General features: G+C 48.6%; 1 long non-coding RNA gene across 1 annotated transcript; it reads right to left on the reverse strand.

Moving 5' to 3' along the window:
• Positions 1–2,796: 2,796 nt before the first annotated feature.
• On the reverse strand, positions 2,797–7,682 carry LOC129654872 (uncharacterized). Its single transcript, XR_008715632.1, has 2 exons — positions 7,572–7,682; positions 2,797–3,078 (listed from the first exon to the last, which is right to left on the reverse strand). It is a non-coding gene; the product is annotated as an uncharacterized LOC129654872 (long non-coding RNA).
• Between the last annotated feature and the right edge of the window lie 5,554 nt (positions 7,683–13,236).

The following is a 13,236-nucleotide window of genomic DNA, read 5'->3' on the forward strand; positions in this document are numbered from 1 at the left end:
AATTGGAACTATTTCTAATCAGAATTACATAAACACTAATGACTTTTTGTTAAGAAAGTATTTTCCAGCATAAACTCTATTGAGCCAAGTTATTTTCTTTGTCAATTTTTCTACCATCACACACACGTGTTCAGTCGTGTCCGACTCTGTGACCCCATGGACTGTAGACCATCAGGCTCCTCTATCCAAGGGATTATCCAGTCAAGAATACTGGAGTGGATTGCCATTTCTTACTCCAGAGGTGCTTCCTGACCTCGGGATCAAACCCGAGTCTCTTGCATCTCTTGCATTGGCAGGCAGCTTCTTTACTACCAGTGCCACATACTCAGCAATTAAATAGTTTCTGATTTTTCCTTATTTTTATTCTACCAGAATACTTTTTGCCATCTCCTCTATTTTTTCCCTTCTGCATTTGAACAGAAAAGGTTTCATTTATTCATTAGTCTACTTTGTTCATATCAAGTTGTACTGATTACTGATTAAAGCTTTTGCCATTATGAAGATATATATGCCTCTATTTCTATAAGCTTTGACTTTGCTGGGTCAAAATGTATATAAATAAATATGGCCTAGGATTGTTAAAATGTTATTAATTTTTTGACTAAAAACCGATTTTACCAAGTATTATACAATATTTGCCATGTTTGGTTTTATTTTGGTTAGGTTTTTTCCTGCCAGAAATATTTATTATAAATTGAACATTTTTGAGTCTTAGATTCTCCACAACAAAACTGAATGAATTTGTGAGACACACAGAGAGACAGACGAAGAGAACAATCACACAGGGGTGAGACTGAGAGACGAGCAAGGCTACAGCGTTGCTGGTGGCCTGCCTGCCAAACGCAGGCGCAGGGAGGAGGGCTCACTCTCTCCTTTTGTTTAGAGGATGAACCTCAGTTCCCTTTCAAGGAGGACAAGGACATCCAGCCTCCCTGCAAATGATCATTCACAAAGTGAAGTGCATGATAAGAAATCACTAGACGTGTGAAAAGACAGAAAAATGCAACACTGTGAACAAAAGGAAGAGTGGTGAATAGTTCCCAGTGGACATTTTCAAATGGGGGGGGAAAGGCATCATTGTATATTTCAGAAGGACCACTCAGGTAGCCACTGAGAAAGGACTGGCCCAGGACTGGCCCAGTGCATCCTGTGAGCAGAATATCCTAATGGCTCTGAAGGATGATGATGAAGATACAGACGAGGCCCTGCCTATCTGTGAGTTTTGTGTTTGCATTACAATGACGAAATGTCAGAGCTGAAAACATCTTAGATGGCATTTTATCTACCCCTCACATTACATATAGGGGAAGCAGGACTCAGGGAGGTTAAGTGATTTCCCTAAGATCCCACAGCCTTTTCAAAGATGAACCTGGATTAGAACCCACACCCCATAATTTTCCCATATCACATGGCCTCCCTACAACTACCTTGTGCTAAAACAGGCTCTCCGAGATGACTCATGTGTGTTCTCCAAGTGATAAGTCCCAGCCATAGATAGCACCAAAGTGTCATTTCTTCTTTCTTCTTCCACACAGAATAGGCAGGTTTCCCTTAAGCCATCACATAGAGACCTAAAGTCACCATAAACCTAATATGGTGACGCTAATGCCAGTTACTCAGAGAAGGCGATGGCACCCCACTCCAGCACTCTCGCCTGGAAAATCCCATGGGCGGAGGAGCCTGGTGGGCTGCAGTCCATGCGGTCTTGAAGAGTCGGACACAACTGAACAACTTCACTTTCACTTCTCACTTTCATGCACTGGAGAAGGACATGGCAGCCCACTCCGGTGTTCTTTCCTGGAGAATCCCAGGGACGGGGGAGCCTGGTGGGTTGCTGTCTATGGGGTCGCACAGAGTTGGACATGACTGAAGTGACTTAGCAGCAGCAGCAGCAATTCCAGTTACTACTTTCAGTACGTAGTTGAGATCTGAGGCTTCAGATACTAGAATTTCTAGAAATGGATGTGCTCAAAGTTCACATTAGAGGCAGGAACTATGGCTTTGACTCACTATGGTGCCCAGTTCATGGAATCCAGGGGAAAGGAGCATACATTCCATGACCTCAGCTTGCGCTCGCAAATGACATTGTTGGAAACACTCAGCAGCAACTGAAGGATGGCAGTGGATGGATCATGGCCCCTTCCTGATCCTGAGCATAGACACGAGGCATCCACAGTGGCACTACAGATGTTTTCCTTCCCAAGACAGCTGCCCGTCACACAACTGCTCTAGTCCAATCTCTCAGGAAGTGCTTTCCAAGTGCTTGACAAGTCTGACAGTAAAATGGGCTTGCTCTTGCAGAAGTAAATGCCTTCCTTGTCCCTAGGGCTGGTCAAGCCTGGGCTGCACAGTCCAACTGGGTCTTACAATCCTTCCCTGAGGGTTTGGACTGGGAACTTGGTGCTGGGACTTGGTGCTGGTGTGCTAAGAGGACCAGAGCAGCTCTGTTGGGAGTTGGTCATGACCTCTAAGGCTCCTTCCTACTCTACAATGGACAGAATTCTCCTACTGGTTACAGAAGGAAAGAGGCTATCCTTTACCAAGGACCCTCTGGGTCGTGTAGGTGGCTTTGGTTTTATGCACATCTAATTTAGTCCTAAGGGCTTCCCTGGTGGCTCAACTGTAAAGAATTCACCTACCAATGCAGGAGACGTGGGTTTGATCCCTGGGTCAGGAAGATCCCCTGGAGGAGGGCATGGCAACCCTCTCCAGCATTCTTGCCTGGAAAAAAATCCCAGGGAGAGAGGAACCTGACAGGCTACAGTCCACAGGGTTGCAAAAAGAGTTGGACACCACTTAGTGACTAAACAACAACAAATTTAATCCTAAACACAATGCTGCAAAGAAGACATCCTCATAGGCAGTTTTCATTAGTCAGGAAACCTAGGCTCCAGAGATCTAGTCTTTGCCCAAGCTCATGCAGCTCATCACCCACATCCTGAAGGCGGTGTCCTGTCTGCCACGTCACACTGCCTCCAAAACTACAACTCCGGACGCACACCTGGGGAAGCTTTCGGGTTCCTGTGAGTCTGTAATTGAGTGTTCTCATGACATGCACTCAATGTAATGGGAGGAGGTCTGGAAAAACAAAAATATGTTCATGAGATGTAGCAGCTGACACTTGGGTATTTCTGATCCACATGTTGTGGGGTATTCAAATCTTTACAAACCAACCAGAAAAAAAGTTGAGGGGGGTATGTGTGGTTGTGGTTTTGTGTGTGTCCACTCAGACATGGACCATCAGCACGTGTGTGAACAGTTTGGGAAGCACGTTTCCACAGGTGAACAGTTCATTTATTTCATTTCTCAAAGCACAGAAAATGAAACCAAACCAAAAAAACACCTGCTTTTGTTTACAAGATGGTCTTCAAAGATCTATGTGACTTGCAATTTTAACTTTTTTTCCCTTTGGGGTTTCGAATCATTTATTTAATCGTTAAAAGTTACATGAAGTGGCATATTCTCAGTTCTTAGAAACCAGTCTCAAGGAAACACACATCATGACTTACCCAAGGGAGTAGTAATTAAACTCTTGCTGGTCAGGTTCTCTGGAAATTCTTATCTAGGGTTTGCATGCATGTGTTGAGGCCAGGAAAATCAGACCGGCCCAGCAGGCTTAGTGAGGGCCTGGTAGAAGGGAGGGGAGGAGAGACAGGCTGGTAGATTTCAAGCCAGAAGACCTGCATTCTTTATCTGCTTTCTTCTGGAACTGCAAGAACCCAGCAGGACCCAGGGGCAAGCAGCTTATTTTTAGAAAGTGCTTCAAGTCCTCCGCCAGCATATGCAGGCATGAACAGAAGAGCTTTCTGGTCCAATCAAGAGGCTGCCAGCATCCCCAGAGGGAATAGAGAGTGGGAAGAAGGGGCCACCTGGTCAGGACTGGCAGCCTGGGGCCTCTGGCTGAGGATGCTCTCCTGCTACTGCTTGGCCACTGGTAAGCAGGCTTTGGACCTGGCGCAGAATTCCAACTCCCCCAGCAGGGAGGTGTCCTGGTAGAGAGGGCGCCTGAGTTCTGACCTCCCCCACCCATTCCAGGGCACACAGAACATCCTCAGCCTGCAGCATACTGCTCAGCCCATGGTGGACACCCAACAGGCAATCGTTCCTTTTGACCTGCAGAGCCATCAGAGGAAGCGTGGATATCCTAGTCACTTAAGAGGAGAGAAGTTCTAAGTGGATTCTGTTTCGTTCAACCTTTAATGAAGACGCACAGCACACATGGGTCCAGGGAGCAGAGAGACACAACCGAGTTGTGGAGGTGGTGAGGCGGTGGTCCACCCATGAGAGTCGTCAGTAACTCAGCACAGCCCTTTTCCTGCGGAACTAGAAGCAGCCTACGGGCTCTCTCAGCAAAGCCACTACATGGGATGAGGACTGGCCCTCAAGAGGGGACCTATCTGCCATCCTGATAGTGGTGTGTGCTCTGGCCCAGCTTCTGTGAAAGTTTGGAAAACAAGGCATGAACAAAAGCTCCTGAACTCTAGAAACTCATAACTGGGGGAAAAACAAACACCTGGGGGGCTGAGGGGCCCCTTCCTGCCTGCCTCCCTGACTTGGGCCACCTGCTGCCTGGTGTTGAAAATGAGATGCTTTTCAGCTCAGGAAACCAAGCATGCCCACAGAACCACAGGAGACACTGGGGGTCTACCGCAGAGTCCCCCATCCCCCATGATGGGGTTCTGCTCCTTCGAGGCAAGCTCCCTTTCTCCTATCAGGACCCCAAGCCTCTCCTCTGGGGACCCTGTCACTCTGGGCTGCAGGCCGTGCCACTTCCCCACTCCAGGCAGGCCCCCCTTTGCCTCAGTGCCCACCTTCTCCCGCCCTCACACTAGAAGTGACCAGGTTGCAGTGGCCTTCCTGAAAGCCGCTGGATGCGAGAGTGCTTAGGAAACCCGCACCGAGCTGCTCCAGGGACTGCCTTTGAGCCGTTCTTTGCGTTGGTATAGCTCGGCTTCCCCGGAGGCTGTGGTGTGCTGGAACACTGTGCCCTCAGCAGTCTCTTCAGTTCCTCCAGTGCGCATTTCAGGGCCCAGGGCCATGTGCACACAGCCAGCAGCCTGGGGAGACCCTTGCCCAGGGCATCCTCACAGGGGATCCTACATGAGGAGCAGGGAACCTGGAGCATGCGTACAAGGAGAAGACAGTGTTGTAATATCTGCATTTATGCTGTGCTCAGCACAGCCCCAGGCGCTTTTTATTACCTTTGTCATCATCCTCAAACATGCAGGAAGCCCCTGCCTGGGGCACATGGCTTATGTTATGTGGCAGCTACAGTCCTGTGGGAGAGGCTATTCACATAAAGTGACAAATGCCATCCAACAGCTTCTGTGCTCAGAGCTGGATCAATAGGACAGACACGCACAAGCCCACCCAAGTTCTGGTAAGCATATCAACAAAAATAAAGTCAGAATCTGAATCAAATTCAGGAGGAGAAGGGGGTGACAGAGAATGTGATGGTTGGATGGCATCATCAACACCATGGATATGAGTTGGAGCAAACTCCAGGAGATAGTGAAGGACAGGGAAGCCTGGCGTGCTGCAGTCTACGGGGTCACAAAGAGTCGGACAGGACTGGGAGACTGAACAACTTAATCAAGTATCAGTTTAAGTATCAAATATATCATATCATACTTAATCAAGTATCATATATCAACAGTTGGTATTGCTTTCAGATTCCTTAAAAAGCTAAGTTGACTCTTTTGGACCCCGGGAGCAAAGAATTACTAGGCAAAGTTTTTCAACTTCTTTTTTTGTAAAAAGGCAGTAAATCATTTTATATTTTAAATAATGATTACTTTACAAATGTCAAGTTTTTAAGCATTTGCCTTAAAAATAACATTCTATCTATCAGAGTCTGTGATCTGGACTTTTTTTTTTTTTTTAATAATGGGAGAGATTTAGCTCAGGGGTTAAACTAAAGAAACCAATGGAAATTTGGCATATGGTTGTGTCCACATCTTTGTCAACTCACCGACTCACACAGAACATCAGCTGCATCCCCCTCTTTCTCCCAGTACAGAGACTGTGCCATTTGGACCATGGAATGGGCTGAAAAACAGTCAGGTCCATCTGCTTGTGGGAAACTCAGATGTTCCTGCTGTCTAAAAGAATCATATCCCCCCAGAGGGTCAACTCAGCCGCACACATATTCTCTACAAAGGGCCTCAGAAGCGTGTCCATTGACATGTCTTTCCCTGTGTCAATTTCACCCTGAGTAACCCCTCCTCTCACTTGGGTAATTCCCAGCCACGCTTCAGGTCTCAGCTTAAATGTCGCTTCTTCCGGGAAGTCTTCCTTGGCTCTTGATTAAGTCGCATTTCTACTTTACACATCTGATCATCATTCCTCACATTGGGAGCCTCCAGGTCTATTAGCTATATGTCCTAGAAGGGCAGGGACTTATCCACCTGTCTTGCCAAGGTTCAGCTCTGCATGAATACCACACGGCAGTTATGTTCAAAAAATATTCCATGAGTGAGGGAGTGAATGAATGATTGAGTGAGCAACAGACCTTGAGCCCTGGGTACTCTCATCACTTTTCAGGCATGAGGCTCTCCATGGGCAGATACTTGGGGGCTCTTTTCAGGCAAACATATTTTATCTCCATATCGAGCAGAAAGAAATGTGAATCTGCCACAACATCCAGCCCCAGCACTCTTGAGGGCAAACTCCAGCCCACAGAATAGACTTGTATGGATCTTCTTCCATCTATTCACATGCTGTCTGTAGCTCCTTCCACCCCATGTCGGCAGAGTCAAGTTGCTGCAACAGTGTAGGCAATGAGCTGACTGTTCACTATCCAGGCCTCTGCAGAAAGTGTGCCAAGCCTTGCTCTAGGACCACAGAGCAGATGAGGATCAGAAGAGGACGCTGGGACAAGCAGAACTGGAGCAACGGGCAGCACAGGGGTGAAGGAAGGCCTGGGGACATCAAGACCTCCTCCAGAGAGAGGGTGAAGGTGCAGTGCGGGCAGTGAGGGTGGGAGACTGTCAGGAGAAGTGGTCAGAGCCCAGGTGGAGCCTCCGAAACTCTACATGTGCTGAGAAGAGCGTGAGCTTTGCTGTAAGACAACTGGGCTGGATCCTGACATCATCGTGGTTTACTACTGACTGATCTTAAGCAGGTCACCTCACCATCTGGGCCTTTGATTTCACCTTTCAAAGAGAAACTGCTTACATCACAAGGTTTTGGTTAGAATTTGATGAAATAAGACTGATCAAGTGACTCTGAGGGCTAATACAGTGCTGAGTTTTCCCAGATCCAGGTTGGAATATGACCCTGCCTCTTTCTAACTGTGGGTCCCTAGGGAACACTCTGCCCCCGTGTGCCTGCTTCCGCGTCCCTTAGAGGAGGAGGTCACGGGTCCCAGCAGGCCACTGCTGTCAGGACAGATCGCCAGCCCACACAGATGAGTGCCTAGCACCGAACCCAGCACCAGGGGCCGGCTTCACTCTTAGCACTGAACTCGCTGGTGCAGACCTTGATCCCTGGTGGGTACTCAGAACTGTGATCCCCTCCCAGCCTTCCTCCTGCTGGTTGGCAGGACCTGGTGCCAGGGATTCATGGCTCACCCTGCTCAAAACTTGCTGTGTGACTATGGGCAGCCACAGGGCCTCTCTGAATGGCTAGAACATGTCTTATTCAGTGAAGGGGTTGGTCCAGGTTGTTTCCAAAATCTCCTGGTGATTAAAAAAAAAAAAAATCTCTTGCAAACCTTGGATGAAACATCCAGCTTCCTCAACTTCTCCCTCAGGGATTTTGACGCTGGTGGTCTGGCCTGGGACCCAAGTTGGAATCTGTCATTGAAACAAGTCCTTCAGGTGATCCTTGACATCAAGGTGGTTTGGGAAACATTGGGATCAATACGGCTTCCCTGCACACTCCAGTCCCACAGCCCACGCATGGGTGTGTAGGGTGGGGAGGGGGTGGTGAGGTGTGTCCTTGGTTAATGAAACTGTTAACTGGGCATTACATTTCAAAAAGACTTCAGATTTTGGGTTGTCAGCTTTCGAGAATTAGTCACCACAGGATCACTTTGATGCCCGGGCAGCCAGTATTGCAGAAGAGACCTGTTGGTCTCTGTTCTCTGACTCATGGCTGATTTCTTCCAGGGACCTCTGCCCTCTCCCAGAAGAGTGCTGAGCCGAGACCTGCAGCTGGAGTGTCCTGTCAGCCATTGCAGGCTTCATTTCTTCGAGTTTCTAGAAAACTCACCATCTTTGCAGCCCCTCTCAGCACAGAAGGCCGCATTTGAGGGAGGCAACCCACTCCACTATTCTTGCCTGAGAAATCCCAGGGACAGAGGAGCCTGGTGGGCTACAGTCCATGGGGTCGCCTACAGTCGGACACGACTGAAGGACTGAGCACACAAGCACCCTATAGCCCGGAAGGGAAGCCCCCAGAGGCGAAAGCCCAGTATCAAAGGCAGGAGGCAGACTGGTGGGGGTGGCAGAGAGCAAGAATTTGGAATTAGGTTATGTGGGGGTGGGGTGGGGGGAGGCCATCTGAGCACACACCTGCCCATCACAGCTGCAAGCCTAGGGGCAAGTCTCTTTGCATGTCTACAGCTTCGTCATCTATAAACACTCCTGCACAAAACTGCCATGGGGTTAAAGGGAGCCTGTTTAGAGCTCCTGGGCGAGCCCGTTGAGGTGTCGTGTGCCTGTACCATCTACACACGTCACCACTCTCTGGTCCTCTTGAAAGCTGCACCTGCATGCCACCAAGTTTCTAGTGGCTAGACCTAGTTTTTCTTAGCCCCTTAGACTGTGGAGATGCAAATAGCTGTGCACCTGGAGAGTCATTTAGGTTATGTGCCCCTCCTAGCCCTGTTTCTGACCTCAAAGCAAAGGCATCGAATGTACAGCCTTGTCTTTTGAGGCAGGACAGTCCCAAAGGGTGAGGGTAGATAAGCCATCACTTACCTGAAGAGTGGATGGGGAGGAGACAGCTGGGTGATGGGTGGGTGGGAAGAGAGTTCCAAGCAGGGAAGACTCCTCATAGACAGGCCCTGAGGTTGAAGGAACTTTACATGTTCAAGGGTATGAGAAGTACTCATTGGGGATGGGGAGATAAAAAGAAGCCGCCCACACGGGTGCTCTCCAGGGAGAGCATTGGAGCTGGGGAACAAGATATTTTTATTTTATTTGTTTTTATATAAGAGAGATTTGTTTATTTCACTGCACTGAGTCTCGGCTGTGACACCTGAGATCTTTAGTTATAGCATGTGAACTCTTAGCTGTGACATGTGGGATCTAGTTCCCTGACCAGGGATCAAACCTGGGTCCCCAGACTTCCCTGGTGATTCAGTAGGAATCTGCCTGCCAATGCAGTGGACCTGGGTTCGATCCACTGGTGTGGGAAGATCCCACGTGCCAGCTAAGCCCATGTGCCACAATTACTGAGCCCACACTCTAGAGTCCAGGCTTTGCAACAAGAGAAGCCATCACAATGAGAAGCTCGAGCGCTGCAATGAAGACCCAGCGCAGCCAAAAAGACACCTGCCCCCATTGGGAGTGCACAGTGTTAGCCACAGGACCACCAGGGAAGTCCCACAAGATAAAGATGATCTGGGGGGAACAGACTGACAGGAGCAGGGAGCAGAAACAGAGAGTTAGGTTCTGAGCCCCTTCTCAACGTGCTGTTACTTGCAGCTGTTCATTTAAGTCTCGTGACATCCTTATGAGGTGGCTGCTATTACCCCTGTTACTCTAGGCCTGGGCAGCCATGAAGGAATGGGGCTCAGAGAGGCTGTGGCTTGCCGAGAGGCCACCCAGCTGGTGAGCTGTGGAGTCAGCTGTCCAAGCCGAGGCTCTTGCCTCCTCAAGCCTTACTGCCTTTTCTGTAAATAAAACATCTGCACTTAGCGGTCCTCACCTCCCATTTACTCCTCAGCCCCCTACAATAGCGCTTTGTCCCCCTTTGGTCTCTGCATCTGCCTCTGCAGTCACAGGGATGTGCCATGTCTATGCTCTAATCCATGCCAACCTCTGATGCCGCCAACCAGCACCCCCTACTCCCCTTGGCTCCTGGGACATCACACTCTCCTGGTTCTCCTGGTTCTCCACCTGCCCCTCGACAGCCCTAAGTCCAGCTGCCTGCAGGGAACTGAATTCTACCAACGAGGTGAGCTTGAAGGTGGATTCTTCCCCAGTCAAGCCCCAGATGAGACCCCAGCCCTGGCCACCTTGACTGGACTGTAACCTTGTTAGACACCCTGAAGCAGAGGACTCAACTAAACTGTGCTCAGATTACTGACCCTTAGAAACTGTGAAATAATAATGTATGTTGTCTTAAGGTGCTAACTTTGCACTAATTTATCCAATGGCAATAGGAAATGAAGACATTTAGACTCTTCAACTCTTTAAACAAATGGAGGTGAGCTCTTTTTGCTGTAAGCAGGATGTACCCCTAACAGAAGTGCCCCAACCCCGTGGGACCAGCCCATCTCACTGGCTTCTCCCACACATCTTCCCGTATACCTACTTTTCTATCATTCCTTGAGCCTATGCTTTCTCTGCCTAGAATATCTGTCCCTTTTCTTGACCTGTGGCCTCACATTTATACCTGGACTATCTGAAATGACACCTCTTCCATGAAACCCTCTGAGATTGACCCCTGCTGGGGGATTTCACCACTATCTATTCCCTCCACCCATGTCCTGTGACTGTCTGAGCTGAGATCTCACCCACCACTCAGTGTCCTCTGTCTCATCTTATCATTGTATACCCAGGGCCTATGATGTCATAGGGATGCAATAAATGTGTGTTGAATGTATGCAGAATCCAGCCCAGCATACCTCCTTCACCACGAATACCATTGCCAGTGGGGGAGTCTGTAACCACCTTGAGTAGAAGACAAGGCCTGGCTTTCACCATAGCAGCCCACTCGAGGAGTTAGTTATCATATGATTTTTATGTAAGTGGGGAGAACTACCTTCATAGGAGAGCAGATCTGGGCGAATGAAGGGCTCTTTTGTTGTGCTTGGAGCCAGGATGGTTCAGGATGTGTAATCTGACTCCCAGTAGAGCAGAAGGTAGGGGCGGGGAACAGTGGCAAGCACCGGAGCCCAAGGGGACCACAGAGGTGACACAGACCACAGGAAACTCCAACTGGGGAAAAGCCAAGGACAAAATATCTGATGTTCATTTTGCAGTTGTCAGCATTGCTCTTGGGGAAGGCAATGGCACCCCACTCCAGTACTCTTGCCTGGAAAATCCCACAGACAGAGGAGCCTGGTGGGCTGCAGGCCATGGGGTCGCTAAGAGTCGGACACGACTGAGCGACTTCACTTTCACTTTTCACTTTCATGCATTGGAGAAGGAAATGACAACCCACTCCAGTGTTCTTGCCTGGAGAATCCCAGGGACGGGGGAGCCTGGTGGGCTGCAGTCTATGGGGTCGCACAGAGTCGGACACGACTGAAGCGACTTAGCAGCAGCAGCAGCAGCATTGCTTAGGGTAGCAAGATTTAGAAAAAAATATTTGGGGCATGTTTATCTGAAATAAAGATTTAACTGGATGTTTTGGATACTGTTTGGATATATACTTGCTGTGATATAAATACCCGTTCCTATAAATTTTCAGTCAAGTCTACAATAAATACTGTGCCTTGTATGATTACATGTTATTTGTGCATATAATTAAGTAAAAATCTTTCCCTGAAACTTTTGTTATGAATATATCTCACAGACATACTAGGTTGCAAGGTAAAACGTATTTCTGAGTTGTGATCCAGTTAGTTTGAAGGTCACCAATTCATCAAATGAACACCACAGACCATAACATGGAACATGGAAACTGGAACAGTATTCTTCTTCTTATCATCACCCAGAATGTCAGGCCACAGACGCTCAGTAAATGCATACCGCTTGAAGGAATGAAGCTAGGGGGTAAGAGAGAGGAGGAAAATAACACGTGTCAGAGCACTGATTTGGCGAGACTGAGAGCATGTATGGCCTTATCTCTGAGATTTCTGGGCACTGGGGAAGCAGAAGTCAGGCTGCAGAAGTAAATGGAGATGAGACAATGCCAGCGGAGACTGAGAGGCACTTGTCTTGCTTTGCATTGAAAACATGAACATTCAATATGTGCCCAGAAGTGATGACACAACAGCTGCTGCTGCTGCTGCTGAGTCACTTCAGTCAAGTCCGACTCTGTGCGACCCCATAGATGGGGGCCCACCAGGCTCCCCCGTCCTTGGGATTCTCCAGGCAACAACACTGGAGTGGGTTGCCATTTCCTTCTCCAATGATGAGAGTGAAAAGTGAAAGTGAAGTCACTCAGTCGTGTCCAACTCTTAGAGACCCCATGGACTGCAGTCCACCAAGCTCCTCCATCCATGGGATTTTCCAGGCAAGAGTACTGGAGTGGGGTGCCATTGCCTTCTACTGATACAAGAGAGGCACACTCTATTACTGTGCTGTCCAATAGAAGAACCACTAGTCACATGTGGCTATTTAAATGAAAATTAATTTTAAAATGCAGCTCCTTAATCACAGCTGCTGGGCTTCCCAGGTAGCACTAGTGGTAAATGATCTGCCTGCCAACGCAGGAGATGCGGGTTTGATTCCCTGAGCTGGAAGATCTCGTGGAGTAGGAAATGGCAACCCACTCCAGTATCCTTGCCTGGAAAATTCCACAGAGGAGCCTGATGGGCTACAGTCAGCCCATGGGGTCCCAAAGAGACATGACTAAGCGACTGAGCACACGTGCGCGCGCACACACACGCACACAATCACAGCCGCTAGGTGGCTGCTGCGCTGTGCCTAATCAAGTGTTAAATGGCTACCACATTGCACAGAGCAGGTAGAGAACATATCCGTCATTGCATAAAGGTCTATTGGACAGTGCTGCTCCAGAAAAACATTTGAATTCCTCATGTCCACGCTGGCTTCAATAAAATAAGCCTAAGTTAAACCAGTGCACACTCCAAAAAAAACTCCTCCTACCTGAGACATTCTCCAGAACCTGCAGAAAAACTGTTGGGATTCCATTACAATTTATACACAGTGAAATGACATCAGGTCTCAGTGAGTGTGAGTTAATTCTGGGAGAGTTCAGTGGGGACCTAACAGATGCTGCTGGACCTCAGATGCAGTCTGGGGGCAGTCTGGGCATTCCATGTCTTCGTGAAGTTTTCTCACCAAATCCAGAAAGGATCCGTGATGACTAGAAGCAGCTCACAATCTTCTGGACTAAATGAGCAGGGAAAAGGAAGGCTGGGTGTACTGATGG

This window comes from Bubalus kerabau, chromosome 6, assembly GCF_029407905.1.
Source record: "Bubalus kerabau isolate K-KA32 ecotype Philippines breed swamp buffalo chromosome 6, PCC_UOA_SB_1v2, whole genome shotgun sequence".
NCBI lineage: Eukaryota > Metazoa > Chordata > Mammalia > Artiodactyla > Bovidae > Bubalus > Bubalus kerabau.